General features: G+C 35.1%; 1 pseudogene; it reads right to left on the bottom strand.

Moving 5' to 3' along the window:
- Positions 1-2,587: 2,587 nt before the first annotated feature.
- LOC101559259 (60S ribosomal protein L7-like) overlaps positions 2,588-26,738 on the bottom strand; it is a 57,771-nt pseudogene continuing 33,620 nt past the window's right edge.

Genomic DNA, 26,738 nt, shown 5'->3' with positions numbered 1-26,738 from the left:
GTTACTTGATTTCAAAGAACCATTTACATTTTAAAATACTAGATTTTTGTAAATATATTTCAACACATAAAAAAATTAGAACATTTCTGGAATTTTTTACCCATAGGAAATTGGGCAGAATTTCCATTAACTTAAATGAACTACCATATCTTATGGAATATTTTATTTTATTTTTAATTTTTTTAAATGTAGGTGTACTGTTATTTATTCAGCCACTGATTAAGTTGACAGAAGCAGTCATAAACTTCACTATGGAATCTGTTAAAGATATCATTACTTGAAACACTCCAACCAGATTCAATGTATGTGTAGGTTTACACTTCCCTCGGTTAGAAGTTAAAAATACAGCATGCCCCCAAACTTATTTTTAATTTAAAATATAGTTTGTCATTTCAATTTTGCATTAGCAATAACCCTGGATTTTGGTAATTATTGCTTTAAAATATATTACAAAACAAATGAAAATGTTATAGAGCAGCAAAGGTATTGGAGATAAATGAAATAAGAGTTTTTGATTGGAAGGATGTGTGGTTCATTCTAATATCAGAATATTAATATTTATAATCTGAATAGGAAGATTTATTTTATGTTATTCATAGTGTTCATTATTGTGTTATTTTTTACTCAATGATTGGTAAATTTTGAAGGTAATTTGGACATTAAAAAATCTCTGCCTTTATATAGCAAGGAAAGGTAATGAAGAGGAACTTCTGTCCTTTCATATTAGGATCTCTTTAATTCAGTAATAAATATTCACCACAGAGCGTGCTATCTTGAGATAAGGTCACTTTGGCCATCTATTCCATTAAAAATATGTTTATTTTACTTACAGGTGTCATCCCTTAGGACAGGCAATTGACGTTTCAGCTAGTGGTCTTTGTCAAGAAAATAAAACTTACTTTTAATTGATGGAAGTTTTTAAATGACCCATCTCAAAAGGCATGCACTTTGGTGAATTTATCTATTATAAATTAGTCAGCTGAGAATGCAATTTGTGCTGCAGAAGCTGATCTGGTTATTTATGAATAGCATTATATTACTTGTCCTCATCTAATTAAAAAAAAAACTTTGAGGAACTTAAAAATTCATGCAGACATTCAACAATCTTTTTTACTTCTACTCTTCTTTCCCCCTTTCCTTTTTTCTAACATCTCCATCTCCTCTTCATTAAATGTAAACCATTCTTTTTTCCTTCCAGGAAAAAAATCATGAAGTTCTAGTAAGCACACATTTCCCTTTTCCCCTTTAGCTCAGTTTCTCTTTTTCTCCTTAGCCCTGACTCCTGTAGTATCTGTCTACTATATGTTTTTGCTGGCCAGACAAGCCTCTCACCCTGACCCAGTTACTCCAGGAAGGGCAGAGGTTCCTCATTTTAGAAGTGAGCTTACTCCCATTTCAAAGACTCATTGATTATGTCTCAGCAGAACAATAAGGAAAGAATAGCCAGTTGCTATTCCTCAATCCTCAGATTACTGAGTAGTTTTAGTCTTTATATAGTTTGCATCCCATTTTATTTTGAGGATATGGTGATCACTGCTACATTTTCTGTGCTACTCAAGATCAAACTAATAAGTTTTCCAACTTGTTCTTGCTTGGTAGCAATTGGTAGCAATCTTTCAACATATTTGGACTGGTCAGTGAATTAGTGCTAAATGGTACTTCTAGCTCCTTAACAACACTAGAATAGCACTAGAGAGGTAGAACAAATAGCTGTAGTATGGAGTCCAGGGTACAGTATGCAGACCTGCAGGGTCCCTTGAGTGCCAAACTTTAAGTAGCCCCTAAGGACCACCAGGTATGACAAGAAAAGCCAAAAAAGCAAACACACCCAAAATGAACTTTCTGTAGCCAGAGTGTGGTAACTTAAGCTTGTGGTAATAGGTTTCAAATTTATAATGCTTTATTATTAGAGCATTCCTATCATATATAACATTTATTTTGTAACTAGAAGATTGTGCCTCTCAATAATTTCACCTAATTTGCTGTCCCCTCTCTTCTCCACCCTTTTGGTAATTTGCAGTCTTTTATGTCTCTATGATTATAGTTTCATTTACTTGTGAAATAGCATTTGTCTCTTCATTCTGACTTATTTCAAAAGTAGCAAGATTTCATTCTTTCTGAGACTCTTGGTTCTTATCAGTACTGCAATGAGTGCAGGATGGACATATATATCTCCCTGTACATTTATATATGCATGTATATAATTTTCACTTGGTAAATACTCAGAAGTAGAATTGATGAATCTATTCTGAATTCTCAAATAGATACTCTGCTGTTTTTCCAGAATGGCTACACCAAATTCAGCACTTCGATCCCAGTGTGCACCACTAGTACCCCATATTTGAATTCTGTTTAATTAGGACAAATTGCTCTGCCAACATCTTTTTTTCAGTGTAACATGCCAACATGTTAAATTACTAAGTGTGCATGAAGATTCCCTTCTTTTCACATCTGTCGCTTATTTCTTGTCTTTTTGATGCTCACCATTCTTACAGGGGTGAGGCAATACCTCCTTGTAGTGATGTTGAACTTTATTTGAAAGCAGCTGCTTATTAACCGAATAGATCACAAATATATAGTAGATATCTTAGCACATCCTCCTCATCAGTCTATTGCCCTGGTTTTTCCTGTTGCCAGCATCTTCACCTTCTGCAAAATTGGTGGTCTTTTTCTTTATTCTGCCCTGGGAATAATATAATTTGAAGGGCCAGAGGAGGTTGTTTGTCTTTTTGAAACATTCTCCAACAGTACAGATTTTAGAAATCAGTCCTCCATACAGATGATGCTGTGTTTACCAAGACTTTGAGCAATTAATGCATTACCTTTTAGGAAGAGTCTCTGCTTGTGGTTTTTGCCATAACCATGCTTGTAGATCAATTCATATATTGACTTCAGATTTGGTTACCCCCAGGCAATATAGGGTTCCACAATGCTAATCATGTTAATTGAAGCCTTGCTGGGCTTTAAGAAAGGTGCCATTGAAGATATGGTGAAGGCAGAAAATCTATAGCACTCGTGGGAGCTTAGGACTCGCACTATTGGTTACCTCTGATCCTGATGACAAAAGATAATTTGAGTTCTTTGGGGCTGTCCAAGTTCCCAGGTTTTTCTCACCATCTTAGCCATTCGATTTTTTGTCCTGTTGATTTGCCTATATTTTTTGCTACAGTGCTCAGTTTTCTCATGGATGAGCTTCCTCCTTGAGTTATGGAACATCTCTTAGGCAAGCTTTTTTTCTCAGGCACTTAATAGTCAGCTCTACAAAAGTCTTTTGATTTCCTTCAGTGTATCTAGTACAACAAGAACCTGTGGTTTCTTGTCTCAGATTGCAGCAGGCTTAGCAGGAACCTTTTTCTTCTCTTCTGTGCCCTCCATGGTTCTAGTTGGAAAGGGACTGAACATCATTTTTATGTCTCCAGTGTCTTTGGAAAAATGTCTATTCAGTTATTCACCATCCTTTGCTTTTGGTGATGATGCAATGGTGATGGGGGGGATGCCCAAATGCTTGGTTGTGGTGCCTGTCCAAGGCCACAATCCTTTGTTGTCACAGTTTTCTGATGTTGCTGAGGTGCTCACACACATGGTCTTTGGGCTGTGGTGCCTGCACATCTCTTCGGTCCCAGTGTTCAGAGACACTGGCTGGAGGTGGGCAGGAAGTCATGTGTGGTGCTGACATCACAGAGAGCAGAGCTCTCAGGGTCAAGCTCGGCATGAGGTGGGATCTGGAGTCAAATTCCTGGCCTCAACATGTAGGGTAGGTGCCTTGGTCATTCAACTATCTCTTGCTCTCCTACTCTATTTTTAAATGAGCTTATTTTAATAAGGCATATGAGTTCCTTCAACATATTCAACATAAACCCTTTGTTAGAGATGGAATTCACAAATATCTTCTAGCATTCTGTGGGTTGCCTTTAATTTAAATTGCATTTCTTTTGCTAACAGAAATCTTTTTTTCTTTGTTTGATGCAGTCCCATTTATTTTTGTTATTGCTGTCCTTGCCCTTGGGATCTAATTCAGAAAAACTGCTAACACATTCAGGAATGTATCAAATATTTTCTTCTAAAAAATTTTACGATTTCAGGTTTTGTAATCAAGTCTTTTAATCCATTTTGAGTTTTCCTTTTGTATATAGTGGAGAACAATAGTATAGTTTTGTTTCTTTTTAAAGAGAGGGATCACAATCAGTAGTGCTCAAGAACCACCAAGGAAGAAATTTGGGCCTCGCACATGTAAGGTATATGCTCTGCCATTAAGCTTCTTTATATTTGATTTTTGTTGTTCTTTAGGGCTGGACTGATAGCACAGCAGGTAGCGTGTTTGCCTTGCACGAGGACGACCCGGGTTTGATTCCTCTGCCCCTTTTGGAGAGCCTGGCAAGCTACGGAGAGTATCCCACCCAAATGGCAGAGCCTCAAGCTACCGGTGGTATATTCAATATGCCAAAAGCAGTAGCAATAAGTCTCACGATGGAGACATTACTGGTGCCCGTCTGAGCAAATCAATGAACAATGGGATGACAGTGACAGATTAGTATTAGATTCACTGTCACTGTCACTGTCATCCCGTTCCTCATCGATTTGTTTGAGTGGGCACCAGTAATGTCTCTCATCGAGAGACTTATTGTTACTGTTTTTGGCATATCCAATACACACGGGTAGCTTGCCAGGCTCTGCAGTGCAGGCTCCATACTCTCAGTAACTTGCTGGGCTCTCCGAGAGGGGCTGAGGAATCGAACACTGGTTAGCTGTGTGAAAGGCGAAAGCCCAACCGCTATGCTATCGCTCCAGCCCAGTATAAATTTTAATTTGATCTAATTTTTAGTCTTCATTTTGTACTGTAATATGATTCTGTAAATAATCATCATCTAGTTATTATAATGATTATATAATATCACTATGTATAAGCATCTACTATATAATAAAGTAGATTGGTATATATAAGAATCTAGGTAGAGTGTTATATATAAAAATCTAGATAGATTCTTATATATAGTGGTATTATATAATTATTATGATGAGCAGCTGATTATTTATGCATTTATATAAGAGAAACTATCTAGATTCTTTTTTTTTAAGTAAAAAGATTTTATTTAGAAGCTTTTGAGGATAGGGGGAAGAGATAAGAAAGAGAGAGAGAAGTAAGAGTAATGCATTCAAGAGAGAATGCGGGCTTCTCCAAGGGTGGAGGAAGCCCTTACACATAACAAGCTTTAGACACAAAAGTATGAAAGCATGAAAGTACACATCTCAAGAGGGGAGATGCGGGCGACACGTGCTCGGGCAACACATGTGCTCGGCCACATGGGTGCAAGCAGCACATGGGCTCAGGCAGTATATGCACGCAGAGGAATTACCTATATTCTTATGTATAGTATGTAATGTATACATATATGTATATATATAGGTATCGTATTCATTATATGTATACATATATGCATGTAGTATATGTTTATTATATTATATACTGTGTAAGTCAGAATTATTACATTACATAATGAATACATTAATAACATTTATTTCCTAACTTAGAAGATTCTAGATCCTGCCAATATCTCTCCCAACTGGATAGACTATAACTGTAATAAGAGGAAAAGGAGATATTTAAAATTAATCTGAAGTGATACTCAGCAGATAGTAACATCTTCTAGAACTATGACATCTGAGAATTTTTAAGTTTGGAATTTCTTTGCAAAAACGAAAGCCAGAGTCTTTCTTTGCTTCTGATTCTTAGAATTATTAAATACACTAATTCTGATCCATGTACATAATTAAAAATATAATCTTGGCAATATTTATGGACAGAGTTTAGTTTTTGAATTCTCACATACTGAATGGACTTAGGTGCCAGTGGAATGCTAGGTGCTGGCAGGAAACTGAGAGGCCAGAGAAAAGAATTTGCTCCTCGGCCTAAATCACAAAATCACACAATCATAGGACCAGATATATCTGAGAATGAACTGGGGCTTGTGTCACTGTTTTGAAATTACTCTAGAGTACTATGGCAAATACTAAATCCCAAGGAGGCCAGTATGCCAAAAGTTCTCAGAAAGACTGCTCACAGAAGTAGATTTGAAACAGATTCTCTGATTCTAATGAAGAGCAAAACAGCAGAACCAGCAGGGTCTCTGAATTGATAGTGTAGTGGCTCTTCACTTTATTGTATATGAGAGTCCACTAAGCAACTTGTGAATATCTTAATGTCAGACCTCATCACAAATCAATTAATTTAGAATCTCTGTTGGTGGAAACCAAGCATCGACAGTTTTTTTAAAGCTCCTCAGTTGATTGCAAAGTGCAGGCATATTTGAGAACAAGTCCTCTAGGATTCTTGATCAGATTTACTAAATCACAAAGGGGGAACAAAGGGGAGGAGATGCCTTACAGCACATCTTCATTTTATCCTCATCTAAGATCTCATGAATCAAAATATCTAGATTTGTGCTCCTACCCCTCAAGATTCTGTTCAAAGAGTTGAAAGAGCAGCTTTGCAGTTTGGAGATCACACTGTAAATGCACTTGAAATTAACAGGTTTTCATGGGAGCCAACTTTTTGGATAAGAGGAGAAAGTAACAAATTCACTTTTTTAAGGGTTAATATAACCGTATTAATCTCTTGTTAGAGAGTCACTTGCCCACACGCCTGGCTGTCTTCCCCGGGGCCCCTCGGAGGGGATGGGCTCCAGCTTCCCTCCCCAACTCGAGCAGAGCTCCAGGCAGCTAAAGACCACCGGAACCTAGCTATAGCCATGCTAAAGGCCCCTCTCCACACGTTCGGACATGAAGGTACCGGCAGAGAAACCCAGGTGTGTGTAATTCCATCAACAGTCAGCACCCAGAGACTTAAAAGCAAGCTCCCAGAAGCACGCAATATCTTGTAGCCTACTTCTCCCTCTGGGAGAAACTGGCAAGCTTCTGAGAGTTTCTTGCCCACATGGGACAGCCTTGCAAGCTTCCCATGGTGTATTCATATGCTAAATCCAGTAACAAGCTGGATCTCATTCCCCTGAATCCTGAAAGAGCCTCCAGTGATACATCAATGGGAGGGCCGAGTCGAGAGAGACTTCTAAGATCTCAGGGAAGGGACGAATGGAGAAGTTACTGAGCCTGCTCAAGAAATCAACGATTAACGGGGATTTCGTGATTCGTGAATCTCTTGTATGGGTAAACTTTGATTTGACCCATATGAATGTTTTTTAAAATAATCACAGGAAATGCAGAGATAAGAAAATAAGACTGTTGGAGGTAGAACAATTCACGTTAAGTTTTTCAGTGTGGAGACATGATTTAAGATTTTTTTTTTCTTCCAGATGTGGAATTGCAGCCACCAATCTGTGGACTATTACTAGTCTGCAGAAGTGAAAAATTTGAAAATCACTGTTCTATGTCATTATAACACCATTTTTATTTCCTTAAAAAAATTTTCGGGTGACACCCAGTGGTACTCGGGCTTATTCCTGGCAGTGCTCAGGGGACCATACGGGTTGCCAGGGATCAAACTTGGGTTGGTTATATGTAAGGCAAAACACCTTACTCACTATACTATAGCTCCAGACTCCACACGATTTTCTTATGCATGTCTGAGTGGGTAACTTTGATTGCTATCAATAAGGAGAGAATGGTAATATACCCTATGAGGTTAGATATGTCCCTATTTCTAGTACATGGGCAAACTTGTGCAGTTTCAATATCAGTATTGCTCATGACCAGGTTGGGATCTATAGGATAGTCTTTGTTTAACCCTTCCGTTAGCTAAGTGAACATCAGTGACATAGAGTGGTACTTTAAATGGCAGTGAACTTATTGTGACATATGACAGTTAAAATTAATTTTATCAACAGTAGCTATTTCTTGAAGAACTGCACTGTGGAAGCAATTTTCTAAGAATTTTCTAAGTATTGATCTCACTTATTCCCAACAGACATTTTTAGTATATCATTTTAAAGTTCAGGAAATTGATGCTGAGACATAGCGTATTCATCCTTAAGATCATTGTATATTGGTGAGAAGGACAGTCTGTTCCAGATCTAGCTTATGTCAATTGGTGCTCAAACATTTAAAAAAAATGTTTTTAATTGCTAGCATTTAGGATATTGCTACCAAATAGTGGGCAGACCAAATAGTAGTGAAAAAGTACCTGTGTTTCTTTGTCTAAGGTCAAAAAAAGCAGTCTTATCATCAATGATCATATCACTAAATTGTTAAAATGTTATGATCTGGACCAACTGTCATCCCGTTATTTATCGATTTGTTCGAGCGGGCACCAGTAACGTCTCTCGATTGTGAGACTTATTTGTTACTGTTTTTGGCACATCCAATATGCCATGGGTAGCTTGCCAGGCTCTGCCGTGCAGGCTCGATACTCTCGGTAGTTTGCTGGGCTCTCCGAGAGAGTAGGAGAAATCGAACTCGGGTCGTACGAGTGAAAGGCGAATGCCCTACCGCTGTGCTATCGCTCCAGCCCTGACCAACACTTTTTAAAAATTTATTTAAGCACCCTGATTTATAAAGTTATTCAAAGATGAGGTTTAGACATGGGATATTCTGACAACAGTCCCTCCATCAGTGTCCCTAGGTACTCAGACTCCCTCTCACCCCCTAATCCTCCAGTCTGGCTCCTTGGCAGGAACATTTTTTAGTTGTTGTGTTTTAGACACATGTCTTTTCTACATCACTAATGTAGGTTCTTCGTATCTGCCTGGTTACTTCCCTTCTGCCTTTTCTTACTCCTCTCTCAATTTCTTTTTCTCTGTCCTTCTCCTTATAGTCTGGGGTCATGAGTAATTTAGGCATACCCCCTTCACTTCATTACATTTCCTTGCCCAGTTATTCTGCATACTGAAGATAAATGAGATCAACCTGTATTTGCCATCTTCCTTCTGTCCTACTTCATTTAACATATCTTTCAGTTCTATTCATGTTGCAGTAGATTGCATCGTTCTTTAGAGCAACGTTGTATTACATTGTTTGTATAGCACATCGTAATAATCTATAATTGGACACCTAGGTTGACTTCACATCTTATTGTATTAAGTACTGCAATTAATAATGGTGTTCATATATACTTTTGAATGGATTTTACTTTTCTTCTAGGGGGTTGATGCCCAGAAGTGAAATTGCTGGGTCATATTACAGCTCAATTTTTAGGTTAGTGAGAAATTCTCTATCCTGAGGAACAACATTTTGTTTTCCTTCCATCTTTTTTTTTTGTTTTTTTTAGCAGGGCTTAAACCCACAGACTTACACCTACAAGGAAAATGCTCTGCCACTGCAATAAGGGCTGATATTTTCTTACATCTTTCTGTTCTCATAGAGAACAACACATTGTAAATACTCAGTAAGGTTTTATTTTTCAAACTTTAGTGTATTTCAGAATTACCAGGACAGTTAATAATGAATGCAAAGTATTTTGCTGAAAAAAGAGGAGGGCTGGAGCGATAGCACAGCGGGTAGGGCATTTGCTTTGCACGAGGCTGACCTGGGTTCAATTCCCAGCATCCCATATGGTCCCCTGAGGACCCCCAGGAGTAATTCCTGAGTGTATGAGCCAGGAGTAACCCCTGTACAATGCCAGGTATGACACCCCCCAAAAAAAGAGAAAAAGAGGGCCAGTGTTTTTGCATGTTATTAAGCTCTTCATAACAGAGGCAACTCTGCTGTCCACAGAAATTTAGCAGCCATTGGGATATTAATCAATGAATCATGCATATGTGTTGTTAATTTCAGAAGGCACAACTGCAAGTAAACTAGTGGTAAATATAGAACTATATCCAGATGTGAGTGTATGTATGTATGTAAAACATTATAATTGCTTAAGTTGCACTCTAGAAAAACACAAGTTCTGAGTACTGTTAATGCATGGCTGTGGTTAGACTGTGGTCAATTCACTTGAGAAGCACTATTAACCAGACAAGACTTCATATTAATTCAGAGATGATAGTACATAAAAAGCTTCTATAGGTCCTGAATTAAAAATGGAAGTATTTTCAAAATTATTTTATATTGAGATAATGCAGACTTATAGGAGTGTAAATGTTTATTTCCTTTAGGGGCACAAAGTTAAACAGAACCCACCAGAGTCCACTGGACACTCTGTGCTCCCTGCCCCATTTAGTTCCTTCAATCCTGTGGTTAGAGTCTAAGGGTTTATTAGACATTGTTCCTTCGCTGTTTCTTTATATGCCACATGGAGGGAGATTGGGGCTGCAGTGATAGCACAGCGGTAGGGTGTTTGCCTTGCACTTGGCCAACCCAGGTTCGATTCCTATGCTCCTCTTGGAGAACCCGGCAAGCTACGGAGAGTATCTCACCCACACAGCAGAGCCTGGCAAGCTACCCATGGCGTATTCTATATGCCAAAAACAGTAACAGCAAGTCTTACAATGGAGACATTACTGGTGCCCGCTCGAGCAAATCTATGAGCAACGAGATGACAATGACAATGACAATGGGGGAGATGAGCCAGCATGTTATTCTCACTTATTTTACTTAGTATGACTTCCAGTTCCATTCATCTTGAAGAATTCATTTTTTCTAATATCTGAGTAGTGTCCCATCAACACTCACTGGGTTTTTCAGTTGCTGCCATATCTTTACTGGTTAAGTGTTGCAGTGAACACAGGTGGGCATATATCCTTTCAAATTAATGTTTTTATGCTCATTGCATAGATATATAGAACTTTAATTTCTGGATAACATACTTAATTTTTATGAGAAATATCCACATTGTTTTCCATAGGCATTGAATAAATATGTGAGGATTCCATTTTCTCCATACCCCTACCAGCACTTGTCATGATATTTTTAATATGCTATTCTCCTGGTTTGAGGTGGTAGCTCACTACTTTAATTTTCACTTTTCTAATAATAAGTGATATTGAGTGATATTTTTATGTGCCTGTATCTATTAAGCTCTTCTCCCTATTTATTTTATGGGTTGGTTTGTTATCGAGTTTGTAAGTTCTTTATATATTATGGATATTAGCCATTTTTTATATGTATAATATAAAAATTAAAAACAACAAGCTTATTTAATTTTTAATAACCCATGTAAACTCATACACTTACTAATTCAAAGTTATGAGAAGTTATTTTTAATACCTCTATATTAATATACACAGGTTTCTAATTTGAGAATTATTATAACACAATAATTAAATTATTAAATTATTTACTAAATTATTATTTTACTATTAAATAATTAAAGCCATATAAATACTATTTATGAAAATTCCCATCTTCAAAAGCTGTGGTAATTTTTGTTATATAGAAATGGAAAATTTAATGAATTTCTGAGATATTAGCAAATAGGACATATATAATGAAGGAACATATTAAAGTAATAAAAAATACCTTAATGAGATGTGTAGTTGTAATATAGTGACAGGATGCATAAGATATAAGGGTAGTGAAATAGGTACCTTCCAAGATTTTAATGAGATTCATGAAGAGTTCTATGTAATAAGACATATATGTTAAAAAGCTGTGATGAGGTGAATACATGAGATGGTTTAATGAGCTGTCTCAGGAAGTATCCTGTACGATGGGCATCTTTCAGGGCTGAAATGAGATGAGTAAAAGGAAAAGTGTAATGAGCTGGTCAGATAAAGAAGAGGCAGTATAATTATATGCATAAAAGAAGGGAGAGTATATAAATTTTCAAAATATGTAAGATATAATAGAAAGTAGGTTTTAATGTAATAAGATGCAGAAATGAAATGACAATGAGATACAAAAATGGAATCGTGTAATGAGATATGTAAGGACTGTGTAATGAGATGTGCATGTTTAAGGGGTGTAATGAGATGCAAGATGGGAAAGGTGTAATGAGATGGGCACGTTAAATAATCTAATGAGGGCCATGAAGGAAATGATGTCATGTCACATGAAAATGGAAGAAAGTAATGAGATGTGCATTTTTAAGGATTGCAATAAATGGATAAAAGAAACTTGGAAGAGAGGATGCAGAAATAAAATTTTATAAAATAAGAACAAAAAGTAACAATAGGAGGTAAGAAAATTCACTTTCTAGATATTTTGGACCTTAATAAATATTTTGGCTAACTACACCCTCACACCTTCTGTGGGAATATAAAGATCCTTAGAACTCTCCTCAAGTACCCACAATGACAGATACAGCTATGTAAAAAGAAGCATTTAAATATTAATTGAATACTACAAAAGTTCAGAGAAGGAAAATTATTTGGGGTCAAGATATTTTATACATCACACCTGAGTCAACTCTTTCCTTCAAACTTTCATAATTCTATTCTTAGCATTACTTCATTGCATTGATTTCTCAGTTTTCTCCTCTGTACTATACATTCTCAAAGTAACCTATATATTCTTTTCCAGATTAAAAGCAAAACCATCAAAACAAGAATATTTACAAACCTTCCTATGTATAACACGCTTTGGTGAGCAATGGACACTAATGATCTTCCTGTCAGTGCGTTCTTCCTGGTCAAGGATAGATATGACCTAGCTTTATTTTACCCACAAGATTGGAGGTGTTTACAAATAAACTCTTGAGTGAATAAATGACAAGGTAAGGATGTATACCCTGACATACTGTTCATGAGAATTCAAATAACAAAAATTTGAAAAATATTCTTAAAAATAGGTCAAATTACATTAAGTAGAAATTACCTGGTTGGTGAGTAGTTTTTTGTTTGTTTGTTATTTTTAAAAAGATTAGAATTCTTCAATGCGAAAGATTATGTTCTTTTCTTGCTGAGGGGATTTGGTATCACTGTAGGAACCCTTATCCCCGTAGGAGTATGTCCTTGTTTTCTACCAGATATCTGCTTCATTTCATAAATGCTTCAATGTATTCAGAAACTCAAGAACTATTTTCATAAGTCCTGGAAAGAAATAACAGAGAAATTCATTACTGAGCTTATCAATCTCAGGAACTATTGTTTGAAATGTTATTTTATAGTATTATAGAGTTTTCTTCATTACTAGATGACCACCAGATGATAACAAGCCCAATAAACTACACTGATATATTATAATATGTACTACACTGGGTTCCCCTGGAAAGTTGACTGTGGCAAGGAAATTGTGTTCAATTATTTACAAAGTTGATGCAGCTGTGAGGTACATGGTACAGTAATCCCGGTCACTTACACAGAGACTTTCCCTCAGAGATCTTGCATATGATAAAATGACATTCAGTGACCCGGAGACAACCATGGGTCACAATGCATGGAACATACACTTGTCAGAGAGGTGAGACTATCTGATGGAATGTTAACATTTTCTCTTGCTTATTCCCTTCAGAAAAACATGCCTACTAGTTTGGTACTCATGCATATAATTTATCTAGATATCTAGGATATTGATTGTTTTCCAAATTATTTCTCCTCTGCCTTCATTCTCCTTGACCTTTCTCCTCACTCTGATGGCTTATCAAATGTTTTTCCAACCAGCTTTTCCCACATGGGTCATTTCTCCCTTGCTTTGGACAGGTTCATTGTTGGTTTCCACCATGAGCTGGCCTCCAATCATAATAGTTAGCAATTGCAGCGCTAATTCTTTAGTACTGTATACTTTACTCATGATTGGACTGGAGCGATAGCACAGCAGGTAGGGCATTTATCTTGCACTTGGCTGATCCGAGTGTCAATTCCTCTGTCCCTCTCAGAGAACTCAGCAAGCTACCGAGAGTATCCCGCCTGCATGACAGATCCTGACAAGTAACTCGTGGTGTATTCAATTCGCCAAAAACAGTAACAAGTCTCATAATGGAGATGTTAACTGATGCCCGCTCAAGCAAATTGATGATCAATGGGATGACAGTGTTACAATGCAGTGCTACTCATGATCATTTTGCTTTCTCTGTCCAATGTTGGCCTGTCATCTTATTTGAAACACTCATGAGATGTATTTTCCAATCACGTTCGCCTTGTGCTACCTATAAATCAAACAAGGAGGGAAGAGTCTAGAATTGCTGGACAAGTGCTACCTTAACTGTTATTAAGAAGAGGGTAGCTAATTTTTTTATTTGAAAATAAAAATATGTCTGACTCACATCTACAAGGAGCTAGCTATCCTTGTTCATCTCTCCTTCAAATCCTAAATCATTAAGTTTGTCTTAGCAATTTTACTCTAAAAGCAGACAAGATTGATTTGACTCCTGCCACACCTGGATATTCAGTTGCTCATCTTCTTCTAAAAGGATTAGTTAATATTGGTCTCCTGTACCCATCTCTAGATTTTAGCTTCTTAAACTGTGGACTATGAACACTTATGAGATAATGGAACTAGACATACATGGATTGTGGAAAATTTGACAGCAGTTAAATATTTCTGATTGTGCAAAATCCCAAAATTAAAAATCAAATGTGCAGTTATTCTCAGATGCTTCTGGTAGTACCTGCTGCTTTACAGTTCTCAGTGAAAAGGAAGTATATAAAGGAAAAAGTATAAAAGTCAAACTTCTTAATAGCCTAATTTCAAACATTTGCCCATACATTCTCCATATGCTAATCTACTTTTACCCTATATTTACTTGATATATACTATGCATATCTGTTACATAGGTAATCGAATACTTTATCTTGTATTCTACTCCTGGCTTTGTGCTCAGAAATTACTCCTGGCAGTGCTCGGAGGACCATATGGAATGCTGGGAATTGAACCCTGGTTGGTCGGGTGCAAGGAAAACCTGCTGTACTATTGCTCCAGCCCTGAAAATAATGTTCTTTTAAAACTTTTTTTTTTTCCTGTGCTTGAGCGATAGCACAGCGGGTAGGGTGCTTGCCTTGCATGCAGCCGACCCGGGTTTGATTTCCAGCATCCCATATGGTCCCCTGAGCACCTCCAGGGGTGATTCCTGAGTACAGAGCCAGGAGTGACCCCTGTGCATCGCCAGGTGTGACCCCTAAAAAAAGAAGCCACAAAAATAGTTTTTCCTTTATCATTAAGTTACAATATTATAGATTTTTGAGTTATATATTAATACTTCTATATGTATTGGGGTTTTAGCACCCCGAGTTCTAATGTGCCTGTCTACCACCAAAAGGCTCCTATCCTTATCCCATCTACCTGCTTTTCCTTCCAGTAACTACCACAATTTTCACTAAGTATAGGATTTAGGCTTTTGTCCGGGGAAAGCGGGGGAGGTCAGTTTGCTTTGGTATGAAGTTTTCTATACTTTTATACTATAAAGTCTATATATAAGAAAAATCATCTTTTGATAATCTTATTAGTCTTTCTCTTGTTTCTCTTAGCATAACCATCTCAAGTTCCATCTGTTTTGTCCAAAATGACAGAATCTATCTTTTTAAAAATGATGTAATAGTAGTGCATTTAGTACATATACCAAGGCTTCAATATATAAAGTATATATGTTCTATTGTTGGGCATATAGGCTGATTTCATAATTTGGCTATGTGGAAAAGTCTTCTATGAACATGCTGGTTAAAATATCTTTTAAATTCAGTGTTTTCACGTGAGTATCCAATTTTATTTTCATAAGAAATTTTCATACTGTTTTCCATAGAAGCTGCAGCAGTTTATATGCCCACAACAGGGTGCTAAGATTTCTTTTCTTCCACATCCTTGCTTATGTTTACTTTCAATCTTTTTTATATAGTCTATTCTCATAGATGTATGGTGATATCTCAATGTGATTTTGATTTACATTTCTCTTATAATAAATGATGCAGAGAACTTTTTTCCCTCTCTGTACTTGATGCAGAGAATTTTTTTATGTGTCTGTGGACTATGTTTTTGGGTAAATCTATACAGATCTTTTGCTCATCTTTTCAGGGATTAGGTCTTTGTTGTTGTGATATATACATATGTATATACACATATATAGTTTTTGAATCACATATAGTGGTGCTCAGGGTTCACTTTTGGTGGTGCCTGGGGACTGTATAGGATGCAAGAGATTGGCAGGGCAATCTACCTACCTGCTGTACTATCACTCTAACTCCGCATTTATATATAATTTTTATATTCACTAATTGTCTGACATATAATGTGCAAATACAACTCTCAAATTTCTAGTTTTCCTTTGTTTTTTAATCACTAAATTAAAATATAAACAAAGAAAATAAAAAATTACAAATCTTATGGAGGATTCAGGATGCTTAGGATAGAGGGAAAGAAATAATATCTCAATAAATCTGGAAAATAGAATGTAAAAAATGTTCCTGAAAATAAGATACTAACATTTTGTTACAAGTCAAAATTCAGTTACATATCATTCATAATAACTATAAGGCAGGTTGAAAAATAATGGGATAGGCTAAGAGCTACTAAGATATGCAAATAAAAAGAAAATTGGTTCAGTATAAATATTAAACAGTGTAAAATATAAGAATAAAACAACTAGACATGATAAAGAGGAGATCTTATGACTCCAGATCTGTAAATTATAAGGATAATATTAAAGTCATAAATCTTTCAGGGTCAAATAACAGAGTATCTAACTATATAAAGTGAAATAATATTAAAAAATGGAAATTAATATCCCTTTTATTGGAATATTTTAATTGAATTCTTGCAGAGAATAGATATTTTAAAGAAAAGTAAACAATAAAATCATCAAAATTATTTAATATATATCTACACATTTAGCATTCTTTGGAGATGAAAATAATTGTGTTGTATGCTTTTAGAATATGCACCAAATTCTAGTGCTGTTTTGTACAATAGAAAGCATAATACTGACACAATTTAAACTTAGAAGAAATTTTTAGATTAAATAGATCGCCAATAAATTTTTCTAAATAGTTTAAAGATTAAAATTGTCAAACTAATTTAAATGCTTCAAATATTTAAGACTAGACAAAATATTTTTCACATAGGTTACAAAATATAGTCAGCATCATATATTTAAAATCATTTTCCCCCTTCACCTTAATGTTGTGATGACCATGAATTATATACACAGTAGTGGTTCTTTCATGCTTGCCTTAGTGATTAATCAATCTCTTTCCCAGAGGAAGAAGGTGGGGTGAAAAGTCCAATCTTGCAATCAGTGAGATTCATTCAGTGGCAACCAGAGATGTTCCAAAAGTTACCTCATAAGCTCAGGTGTGACTGAAAAGGAGTATGTTACAAAAAACAAATAACAAAACCCTTCATAATCAAGGAAATTTTAAGGGTTTCATGAGTTCTATGTCAGATTACTGGGATGAAGACCAAATAAGTATATTTCATGTTAAAATTATACATAAGATATTTGGGACTTCTTAGAGCTACTTACCTCAGACTTCAAGAAATGAATACTATTATTATTACAATATGCTAATTTCCGATAATATTTAAAAGGCCAGGTCAGAAGTTAAAAAAAATACAAAACAAGGGTTGCTGTCATTTTGTTTTTATTTGTTCTAGGAAATTAGCACATTGCTCAAAGACCCAGTTTTTCTTATGAGTTTAGCATCTCCAGTGGAAGTTCACTGAGTGGTCAATTGCAATATTTCAAAATTTTGTGCATATAAGTAGCTGAACCACTCATCAAAGCACTTCAGTTCTATGGTCAAAAATATCCTGTTAATACCCTGTGTTAATTGAGGCTCTGGTGTTTTCTCTGTCTTCTGTTCCCTTAGCCACAGTTTCTTCCCATCTATTTGCCTGCTATGCTAAAAAGTTTAGGCTCTGTGTGTCATTCAATTAAAGCCAAAAGACCTCAAATTCAAAATTCCCCAAATTCCTGGGTTCATTGTCCAAATTTTGAAGCAGGCCTTTGAAAAGGTAGATGTCAGGGCTGTGTGATATTTTATTTGGTAGTTATGAAAGGGAAGTATACCACCTTAAATGTTGTGTCAACTTAAAAGGAGAGGAAGAACAAAAGGGAATGCCCTGCCACAGAGGCAGAGTGGGGTGAAGGGGTGGTGTGGGAGTGGTAGGAGGGATGCTGGGGCCATTGGTGGTGGAAAATGGGCACTGTGGAAAGATGGATACTCGATCATTGTATAACTGAAATGCAAGCACAAAAGTTTGTAAGTCTATTATTATACCTCACTGTGATTCACTAATAAAAATTAAAAAAATGTTGTGTCAAAATGAAAATTTAGAATAATGGCAGATTAACCCTAAAAATACATGGAATTTAGCACAGATTAACAAAAGACAATAAAATTGTAATAGAAGCCACCAAACAAATTTCGATTTTAAAAAAAGTGTAATATAAAATTTAGCTTGAAAGATCAAAAAAGGAAAGGAAATATATTAATACAAAATAAAATAAGATGCTACTTATAGGGTATTTAAACAGTATTAAAACAATTTGAGTCATTTTATGACTAAATTGTGATAGAATATTTATGTCATTTCTAACAATAGAGCTATCTATCATTTGTAATTATTTAATAATTTGAGAAAGGCTCTGATAATTTGACTGAATATGGAGAAATGATGGTACACTCCTTTTTATGAATTCAGTCTTTAGATGATTAGCAGTTTGCATTTCCTGTCTCTTGGAACATTCATCTCTGGAGTTAATCCATTTTGCTTTACTGAATCCATGCCATTCTGTTGAGATACCCACATAGATATTTAATGAAGGCCTCTATCCAATAACCCAGCTCACATCCTAGCAGAAAGCTTTCCAACCATGCCAGTGAGTCATTTTGGAAGTAGACCATCCAGTTTCAGTTAACCTCCCCATCTAATGCCATGTGGAACAGAAATAAGCTTCTAACTAAACCCTACCCCAAATTTCAGATTAGTGAACATAATAAGTTGTTGTGTTGTTTTAATTCACTACTTTTTGGGATAATTTGTTGTAGAGCACAAATGACTATCAAAATTTGATGAAATCAACAACTTCATAGGAAAATATTAAGTGTCCAAGGTTTATTCAATGTACAAAATGTTAAAAAAAATCAAATCAGTTAACAAAGAAATCAAATGGCCTCAAAACACTTACAGAAATCAAAGCAGAGGTTAACTTTTGCCAATAAAGAACAAATACAATACAGATAGTTATATAGATATCCTCTACTAGTTAGTGGACATATTGTTCCAATTTTCTGAAAACTTTCTCAGATCAGAATAAGATTATTTTACTATTTTAGTAGTCACTTATAAAAAGAAATGAAAGCCACAAAATGTCACTCAAGGTTATAGATTCTATAGTTTCAGAGAAAATAAGTTCAAACCCACAGAGTATATTTAAATGTTAGCAAATCATGTTCATTTTATTTTTCCAAGAATAAAAAAATCTTAGAAAAATGCAGAAACATTTATTACATTAATGTATAATAAGGTGGAAAATTCAAATTAATAGACTACAAAATAACCCATTGAACACATACACCAAAAAGCCAAGCAAGTATTTTGTGATTGAAATGTTTGAGACCAAATCATATAATCTATCCTCCATTTGAATTTCTACATCATTTATGGGATTGTATTATTATGAATTTGATATTTTATGGTACTGTCTAAACTGTTAATCAGCCAACAAACAATACTTTAATACTAGAAATATATTTCTAAAATTTTAAATTAGTTTCCAGAATTTAGAATTAGAAATCTTCACCCTACAATAAGACAATGTTACTAAATACCCAATATATTTATAGACTAATCTGGGAGAAAACTGATGCTTTTCACATGTTAAATCTCTATCAAAGAATATGATATTTTAGCAAATGTACTTCAGTAACAATATAAAATTTTTTCATGTAGGTCATGGTCCCTCCAACATATGTTTTGTTCTTAGGTTTTTGGGCAACATTTAGCAATACTCAGGGGTTACTCCTGGCTCTGTGCTCAGAGATTATTCCTAGTAAACTCTGGAGACCATATGGAGTTCTAGTTATCAAATCTGAGCAGGCTGCATGTAAGACAAGCACCCTACTTGCTGTATCATCCCACCAGCCTTGATCATGCCCATTTTTGAGGTCATATTCTCTATTACACATGCTATTTCCAGTTTACTTGTGTGAGAAAGAGAAAATATGTAGTTATCCTTCATGAGTAAGTATTTAGAGCAGAAGATTTGTATAAATCGATACCTATTTAAACTTTATAAATTTGGGGCAAGAGAGGTAGTAATAAGGTAAGGCACTTGCTTCACACGTGACTGATTCTGGTTTGACCCTGAGCACCACCTGGTGTAGCCCAAACTCCTTCTGCCACAAAACTTTACGAAGTCATCAAATATTTTTACATTTACCTTTACATTTTTAATATAATTATAGGTATTTGCTTTTTTCAAAACACCACTATATTTTATTCAACCAGAACTTTAATTTTCCTTCAATGCTCCCTATGTTGTAATTGGGCAGTGCAAATCCTTTTATAGATTTCTTTGTGTTTTCTAGCAACAATGTTCTCCTGGCTCTTGTTGCCCCCCACCCCCACCCCCCATCCTAAAGACTAATATTTCTTCTAATGACAAGTATTGTCAAAGATAAAAATCTAAGTGCTAGAAAAACAAAGTAGTTTTGTCCACATGGATATTTTGATAGGTAACATTATTCCCCAGGTGAATATTTTAGTGAAAGACAATGGTCTAGCTCTCTTAAATTTTTTTTTTTAATCCACTGAGTTTAACTGTGGCATTGCTAAGAACTTTTGCACTTAAGTTCTCAATATTGAAGCTGGTAGGGGGATCTGAGGCAATGAATTTCATGTGAATTTTATTTTATTTTATTTTTATTTTTTTTATTTTTTATTTTTTTGCTTTTTGGGTCACACCTGGCGATGCACAGGGGTTACTCCTGGCTCTGCACTCAGGAATTACCCCTGGCCGTGCTCAGGGGACCATATGGGATGCTGGGATTTGAACCCGGGTCGGCCGCGTGCAAGGCAAACGCCCTACCCGCTGTGCTATCTCTCCAGCCCCTCATGTGAATTTTAATCAAAACCAAAATATGACTTGAAAACAAAGTCTTGCCACCCCTGTCTCCCCATCTGTCAATGACCCACACAAAGAGATCCAGCAGAGCTTCCTTGACAGCACTCAATAACAAACTTCAAGCCAGGGTAGCTTGTAAAATGCTGTAAAATCAGCTTTTCAGAGGCCACGTTCCCTTCTTGGAAGCATGCATACTCATCTACTCTGGCTGTTCAACTTCTTTCCTGTATTGGTGTCTGCATTCCATTTTGGTGAAGGTTGCCTGCATCCCAAGCTGGGCTGAATGAATCCTTTCCTCTGTGTTCCTAGTCCTCTCTTCTTGTTCTTTCATGAACATGTTTCCCCTCCCTTCCATCATTTCTCCTAAATAAAATGTCTTTACTTCACTCTCTTTTTCAGAAATTATTTTCTTCCAAATTAGAGGTGAATCTGGATCCTGGGAAACATGGTAGAAGCCAGGACTGAAGTGTCCATGCTGTACAGGAGTGTGCAGAGATTTTATAAGTCTTGATCTCCTGGGGAATTGACCAGTAACCTTGTGGTGAAAGTTGTCGGCATGCTTAATGTTGTTCCTGATTCCCCATGCACTTACCAGGAGCAATAGGATAGCATATTTATGTTCACCATAATATTTTAACTTCTATTTTAGTTGCCTTCTGTAATGCTGTCCAGGAAGATTTTACATTATCCTGGCCACAGAAAGACAGTAAAAGAAATTTCAATAACCTCTGTGAAAAAGAGAGATAATTATCTTTAGCCTCCTGATAAATACCTTAATAATACTCCAGTAAACTATGGAAAACATGTAGGTCTAATATGGGAGTTTGAGAAGGTAGCTGAAAAGAAGGTTAATATGCAAAAATAAAAGCCATAAGCCTTAAAATATATTTTTATATAGTTATTTTTAACTTTCCTGGCATTAACAAGCTAGAAATACTTCATTTCCAGCAGAGTTGTCTTGAAGTCCTTTGTGTCTTTAAATAAAACTGAACAAAATGGAAAGATGTGATATAATTATACAGAGAAAGTTAATTTTATGGTTTTTATATTTTTTATCCTTTGGCTTATATGTGTGATTAAATTTCCTAAAAAGAATATTTATCTTTGCATATCTTAGCACTATAAATAATAGATATGATTTTCCTTAGATACTAAAAATAATGTTTTAATCATATTTCATTGTCATAATTATGCATAACAAGCATTTTCTTTAAATTCTTTATAAAAATTCTGTGGTTTATAATATTGTTAATAATGGTTTCTCATGCACACAATTACAGGACCATATCCAGCACCACTGTACTCACTTCCCTCCCCCACCAACTCAATTGTGAATCAGTTTTCTCACATTGCCTTTGGATCTTTGTTGCTACCTTGCTGTGTATATATCTCTTTCTTGTTTGTAGGTTGACTAGATGGCTTAGCTTCATTCTTTTCCTTGGCTGATCCTCGGTCCACATTTTAAGTTGACTTGATGTCTGCTCCAAATTTGTTCACATTCTTCTTGTAGTTCCCAGAAGGGCAAAAACCTTGGGTGAAACTTGAGCACTTTTACTACTCTTTCCATATTTTGTTAGCTGAAATATATAATATGATAAGAACCAACATCAGTGGGACGTGGGAAATATATTTTGCCCCTTCTGTGCTCTACACATCACATGGCAAGAAAGAATAAAGAGAGGGAGATATTGTATTTAAACTCTCTCCAGCTATTAAAATATAAGCAACTAATCAGAATAGTTTAGCCATCTAGCAATCATGTAAATTTTAGACTGGACAGTTCATTTGACAGGAAGATGACAGTTTTATTTATAAATAATTTTGACTTCAATGACTAGCCATTTGAAAAGAAACCCATTTACATCCTTATTTCATATTTCATTCAAAGAAATTTTAGTAATGTTATATATTTGAATGTTAAAATAAGTTACAATAATTCAGAAAGTTTGGGGTTTATGGTAGAACTTTTTAAATAAAAAAGTAAAGTTTTAAAAGAAAAATGCCAATTGAGCTTAAAGGAAACATTAATATTTTTGTGGGTGGTACAAACAAACCAGTAGATAAACATTTTGGGAAAATATTTGTGTCATTTCTATTTGAGAACATTAGGCTAACTTTATAAAAAAAATTCTGGTAAACTATTTTAAAATAAAAGTTAACACTGTTCACTGGCATTAAGTATATCACTGTGCAGCTAGCCATCCAGAATGCTTTATTTTGCAGAACTAAAATTTTTCACCTATTAAACAACTCCTCAATCAACTTCTAGCAACCGGTATTTTACTTTTTGTCTGTATTCATTGACTATGCTGAGTATTTCATTTGAGTAAAAACATACATATTTGTCCCTTTTGTGCTTGGATTATTACACTGAGCATAGTTTTCTCAAGATTCATCTGTCTTATAGTATGTGTCAGAATTTTCATTTTAAGACTTTTTATTTTGAATAATAAATCATTGAAGGCATAGTCCCCATTATATTTATTCATGCCTATTTCAATGACCACCTGGGTTGCTTCTGCCTTTTGGCTATTATGAATGAGGCAGCTATGAACACAAGTGTATATCTTTCTCCGTGATATTCTGCACATTAAAACTTTGAGATAATGGTTTAAAACACTATTAAGTTTCAAGTTTTACAGCTTGACAACTGTACTTGTCAGGCCAAATGTTTAGAAACTTATTTTCCATCATCAAATTGCTCCCTCCTAGGGCTTATTACTTCTTAGTCTCTTCTCCTTTGACAACCAACATTCTGTTGTCAAAGTCTAAGATTTTTTCTTTTGTTTGCTTTCTTGCTTTTGTCTCTATATAGTCCACATATGAGTGAAATCAATGTTTTTTCTCCTCTTGACTTATTTTCCTTGATATAACCCCCTCTAGATTATCCATGTCAGAAGTGGCAAGATTGCAATCTCTCTCTTTCCTTTTAAAATAATTTGAATTAAATTCATGGATTATATATGGATTATATCTTTATCCACCATGGGCACTTACATTGTTCCCTTATGTGGGTTTTTGAGTAGTACTGCAACAAACATAGGAATGCATGTATCTTTTGTAATTGATATTTAGGTATTTTTTAGATAAATACTCAGGAGTAAAACTAGGGGATGAGATAATAATCATTTTCCATTTTTTTTTGGCAAACTTCCAAATGGTTGTTCCCATTTGCATTAACACCTATCTTTTTTTTTATAGGTGGGAAGTGAAGTCTAACTGTGGTTTTGATTTGCATTTCCCAAATGATAGGAATGAAGAACATATTTTCATGAGTTTATAGACTATCTTTGGTGAAATGACTAATTGGCTCTTCTGTACATTTAAATCAGTTTGAGTTATTTTTTAAAAGTTGATTTTTAAAAAATCTATAAGAATGTATTGTTTTTATTTATCAGGTTTTTAATTTCTTTCAACTAGTATCATAGTTTTCAAGTACTGATCTTTTATTTCCTTGGTTAAATTTGTTACTTTCTATCTTACTGTTTTTTATGGAATTACAAATAGTATTATCTACATTTCTTTTTTGCTAGCACATGCAACATGTGCCTTATATATAGTATTTTTGTAGCAGAGTATTGAGGATATTCAGAGCAATGAGAGTACTCTACATGACATTATGTTTAATTGGTATCATTATACATTTGTCCAAACCCATAAAATGCATAATACCAGGAGTGAACTCGCTGAGGTAAATAATAGACTTTGGGTGATCATGATATGTCAGTCAGATTCATTCTTGGTTACAAGCAATCTACCATTCTGATGAGTGATATTGATAATATGAAAAAATTAATCATGTGTCTGGATCAGAAACTATTTGGGTCTTCCTCTCAATTTATTATAAAACTAAAACAGTTCTAAAAATAACCTTGTAAAAATATTATTCTGGGCTCCTTTTCCTGAGGTTCTGATATTAGTACTTTTAAATACAGATGCTAGAAAGATAGTACACTAGTTGGGCCCTCGAAAAAAATAAACACTGATGCTCAGACTCCATGTGGACATTCAAATAAAAATACTTAAGCCATCTAGTTATTAAGAATCCTACATATGTAATGTTAGGGAATAGTAAAAATGTGTTTTGAAAAAAGTTAGCTATAACTATATTATTATAAAATAATATGAAATTATTTTATAATAAAATATTATAAAATAAATTTATAATAAATTAAAACTAAAATTATATTAATTAAAAACTGCCTTGTTAAAAAGCAAATACTTATTTTATTTTATTTTTTTTTCTTTTTGGGTCACACCCAGCAATGCACAGGGGTGTGCACTCATGCACTCAGGAATTACTCCTGGCAGTGCTCAGGGAACCATATGGGATGCTGGGAATCGAAATCGGGCCAGCCGCGTGCAAGGCAAACGCCCTACCCGCTGTGCTATCGCTCCAGGCCCAAAAAACAAATATTAGTATATAATCTTCTATGAACTTTGTCATAGATAAAATGTGAAGGCTTCATTTTCTTTAGTGACCTCTGCTTTTAAATTTAAGGTGGTATTATTTCATTTTCTGAATAATGTATGATTTCTAATAATATATGATTTCTAGACTTTGATTGCAACCTTATGAGTTATAATTTTAGGGTCTAAAGCAATTGTTTAGTGGGCAGGGCTTTTGTCTTCTATGTGCCTAACCTGGGATCAACCCCTTTTAAAAAGCATCCCTTAAAAAGCATCTCAGGAGTCTACCAGGAGTAATTCCTGAGCGTGGCCAGATTTGACCCCAAACCAAAACTTTGTAATTCTAAGTTGTAAATTATTAAGTTCAAAATACTGTACTGTTAGTATTCTAAGTATTTTAGAGAAATTAGTAACATACTGGTAGTACTGTAAGTATTTTAGAGAAATTGAGACTGCCAAAATTATGTGAATGATTTTCTTCCTTCAGCTTCCAGTAACAATATCTTTCATAAGTGAGAAAATGACTGTGACTGTCACTGTAATCCCGTTGCTCATTGATTTGGTTGAGCGGGCACCAGTAACATCTCCATTGTGAGACTTGTTGTTATTGTTTTTGGCATATCAAATACACCATAGGTAGCTTGCCAGGCTCTGCTGTGGGGGCGAGATACTCTTGGTAGCTTGCCAGGCTCTCTGAGAGGGATGGAGGAATCAAACCCGGGTTGGCCCCATGCAAGGCAAACACCCTACCAGCTGTGCTATTGCTGAGAAAATGACATCAGCATCAATTAAGCATTATCCATTATCTCGTTGACTGTTTAAGAGGTGCTAACTGATGGAATTATCAATTCAAGTAAAGGTTTATAATGTTTTATAGAAATAGTTAAGTTAATAATTGAACTAGAACAAAGTTTCAGGTAAGGGTTATATGCTAATCAAAGTATTACAAAAGGATTAGCAATATTTCTAGTATTTTATATAACAATGAATATTTCAAAGTCTTATTAGTGAGTTTAAAACTTAATGCCAATAAATAAATACAGAGTCCCATGTTTGGGGTTAAGCAGTTTAAACTTAAAATTTGACTTCGATTTCTAGTTGTAAAATGTAGTTTCAAGCTATAATTTGTGTTTTAACAAATGGGAAAAAAAGCCCAAGTAAACTATAAATACAAAGACATAAAAAACATTCTTTAATTAAGTTCATGTTATTTTCTTTGATGAGGACATTCATTGTTATTGGGAGATGAGCTTGTCATATGATGAGCCATTCAACTTAGGGGGCTAAAAAGCAGCAGAACATTTGATACTCTATGGTGTGAAACCAAAATCTAGAGAGATCCCAAACTGCTGATGTTTTTCTATCTGAAGAATATGTGTTAAGTGAGGGGGAAATTGGGACTTTAAAGGAATAAAATAGAGAGAATAAAAGTTCCTATGACCTTAAGGTGCCTTGAAATCAAGTCACATTTGAAGTAGAAACCAGCAATAAAAGCAGTAAC

Source organism: Sorex araneus, chromosome 3, assembly GCF_027595985.1.
Source record: "Sorex araneus isolate mSorAra2 chromosome 3, mSorAra2.pri, whole genome shotgun sequence".
NCBI classification, from domain to species: domain Eukaryota; kingdom Metazoa; phylum Chordata; class Mammalia; order Eulipotyphla; family Soricidae; genus Sorex; species Sorex araneus.
The sequence above is the reverse complement of the archived record's forward strand: the minus strand, read 5'-3'. Positions and strand labels throughout refer to the sequence as shown.